Source organism: Schistocerca gregaria, chromosome 8, assembly GCF_023897955.1.
Source record: "Schistocerca gregaria isolate iqSchGreg1 chromosome 8, iqSchGreg1.2, whole genome shotgun sequence".
Taxonomy (NCBI): Eukaryota; Metazoa; Arthropoda; class Insecta; order Orthoptera; family Acrididae; genus Schistocerca; species Schistocerca gregaria.
In genome coordinates this window covers 42,579,133-42,582,304 of record NC_064927.1, presented here as the reverse complement: position 1 = coordinate 42,582,304, position 3,172 = coordinate 42,579,133, and the positions used below count along the sequence as shown (strand labels likewise).

The 3,172-nt window shown below is 45.1% G+C and overlaps 1 non-coding gene across 1 annotated transcript; it reads right to left on the bottom strand.

Annotated features, from left to right (window-relative positions):
* Positions 1–1,431: 1,431 nt before the first annotated feature.
* On the bottom strand, positions 1,432–1,504 carry Trnaa-cgc (transfer RNA alanine (anticodon CGC)). The gene has a single exon. It is a non-coding gene; the product is annotated as a tRNA-Ala (tRNA).
* Between the last annotated feature and the right edge of the window lie 1,668 nt (positions 1,505–3,172).

Genomic DNA, 3,172 nt, shown 5'->3' with positions numbered 1-3,172 from the left:
CACGATTTTATAATATTCCTTACTTCCTTATTCACTACCCTCACGGTAAATCGTCTGTCCCTTCTTACGTTCTGAAAACATTGTGGAGGCAGACGATATACTTTCAGTGGCTAATGGCTCACCGGTTATTGAACTGTGCATTGGGTTTTTTGACAAAGAATAAACAAAGCAAAAGAACTGTACATATATATGTAAATGAAAACTATTACGTGCTAACGAAAATGGACGGAGCGCTTAAACAGCGAAAAAAAGAACACTGCTTAGTGATAGAAAACTTCAGTTTACATTACAGGCCGTACTCTTCGGATGGACAATACTTCCACTGTCCGTATGCGCCATGCCGAAGTGGGTATATGGCAGAACTGCCCTCCCGCTCCCCGCCTCACACATCCGTCAGTACCCGCGTGACGCGCGGCGCGAGAAACTGCGCCGCTACCACAAAGCCGCGCGACCTGGCGCAGGCGCGTGTCGCGTCCCAGTCGCGTCGCGTCGCAGTTTGCGCGGTCCCATTTGAACCTGTGAAGTTGCAAAAACGCGCGCTGCGCTGCGCCTAGCCTTTAGAGTTGCCATTGAGAGACACACTCGTCGCTCAGTTCGCCGGCACAGCGCTACACTTGGGATTTCAAAGAGAACGGTAGGAAGGATTTTACCCCAGGATTTGCACTTTCACCCCTACAAAATCTAAACGGAACAGGTCCTTAAGGGAATAGATTATGTGATCCGCAGCCGCTTCTGATTAAAAGTTTTGGTCATGATTAGTCGGGACCAGGACATTGTAAACCGTTTGTGGATGAGGGATGAAGCTCACTTCCGTCTCTCCGGTTATGTGAACAAGCAGAACTTTCGATTTTGCAGTGACGTTAATACTAGAGAACTGCATCGGCAACCACTGCACTGGGCAAAAGTTACTGTGTGGTTCGTAATGTCTTCAATTAGGGATCATAAGGCCAAACGATTTTTAAGTTGTAACAGTGACTTCGCAGAGATACGCAGACGTTTTAGAAAACTTATGTCTCATCGTTCACTTCATTGTGTGCAAGTTGTGGAGTAAATGTTTCCAGCAGGACGGAGCAACGTCCCATACTGCTCTAGTAAGCATGAATATTGTCAGTCGTTTGTTTCCAAATGATATGGCCCTGAAGCCCTGAAAGAGTGGATGCGACAGGAAGTGTGATGAGTCAGTACAAGGTCTGGCTGGAGGAATGCGTGCTTCTAAGCGGACGCCATAATAAGACAGTTATCTTGAAAAAGTAACTGAGGAGGAGGAGGACATTAGTGCTTAACGTCCCTTCGACAACGAGGTCGTTAGAGACGGAGCGCCAGCTCGGGTGAGGGAAGGATGAGGAAGGAAATCGGCCGTGCCCTTTCAAAGGATCCATCCCGACATTTGCCTGAAGCGATTTAGGAAATCATGGAAAACCTAAATCAGGATGGCCGGAGACGGGATTGAACCGTCGTCCTCCCGAATGCGAGTCCAGTGTGCTAACCACTGCACCACCTCGCTCGGTGAAAAAGTAACTGACGTTTTACTATTACAGAAAACACTTTTTCGTATATTTTAAGATTATGAAATAGAAAAAGTGTCTTTATTTAACAGCTTTTCAATAATCGATCTTTATTATGCCTCACCCTGTAGTTGAAACTCTCTTCTTCATTTAGCTCAGGAGGCGCTCAGCTTTAAAAGAATTTATTGTGCCGTAAACACAGTACTATTTCAATATGCTATACGAGCTTATTTTAGGAAAGACACACGGGAAATATGTAGTGGTAAATGCGAAAAACAAATACAGAACTAGTTCTCTCACAACTGTTATGACTACTCTTATTTTTTATTTGGAGGACTTACGAAATCTGAATATTTTCGTTGTCTCCATGAAATAGCTGTGTTAATTTTAGATAACGGTAGGTGTGATTAACGTCTCTGACTGGTGGTGTGGAACTGTCTCAAGTGAAGGACAGCAGGAATTGGGTTATTCAGATACACACAATAGATGATTGTAACTGCACTGTTTACGTGGAAAGAACCCACACATATTACAAAACATTGATGTATGTACGTATGTGGCACATCTCTCCCTAGACCACTGGACTGATATGGACCAAAGTTTGTGCACATACCCCTTACTGACAGGTAACAATCATAATTCAGGAGGTGCGGCATCATAAACGATGAGATGCATGAAAATCAGCCGCACCATGTCTGATGTTGAAATTTGCTTCTGTACTACTAACTCTATTCGTAAAAAATTTCGCAGACATTCGCAGCGAAAGGCACATACAAAATTATATCATGATGCCACACATAATTCGGGAGATCCGACGTCATGAACACCAAGATGTGTGAAGAACTGCCGGAGTGTGCTTAATGTTTATATTTATCCTTGCTGCTCACTCTGTTAGCAACATATTTTGCTGACGGTATCGACATACGCCGCTGAATGCGCCTACATGAATGCATCGTTGTAGGACTCTTTACTGCCGAGCCACTCGTGCAGTCGAGTGAAGTGACTCCAGGCAGCGCTTTTGGCAGCTTTCAACTATGAGGCGCAAACGGTTGTAGGCCTCGCCACAGAGGCGTGCAGATACTCGAAGCAGCTGTGGCAAGCGCATCATCCCACGCCGAGCCTACTGGCAGGTGTGCGTGCAAGGTTCCTCGTTGTGGAAAACTGGCAAAGTGAACACCCCGACCGACAGTGCCGGCTGTCAGCTAGTGTACAATAAAAACATTATGACAGGTGACAGACTTCCGTCATTCAACAGTCTCCGGTCAATGAATTAGTTCTTTCTTAAGATCTGAATGAATTATTGTCAATGTAAACAACGAGACACCAACAGAGATAGTGATAAATGGTTCAAATGGCTCTGAGTACTATGGGACTTAACATCTGAGGTCATCAGTCCCCTAGACCTAGGGTAGTTAGGTTTAAGTAGTTCTAAGCACAGCACACACATCCATGCCCGAGGCAGGATTCGAACCAGCGACCGTAGCAGCAGCGCGGTTCCGGACTGAAGCGCCTAGAAACGATCGGCCACAACGGCCGGCAAAAGCGATAAATGAGGTATTAGTGAAAGATACTGGCTTATTAACATGGCTTGCTTCAAATTTTCAGAAAATGTAACTGATTCGAATATTTGACTAACGTAAAGCCTACCAAAATCGGCTGTATAGTTA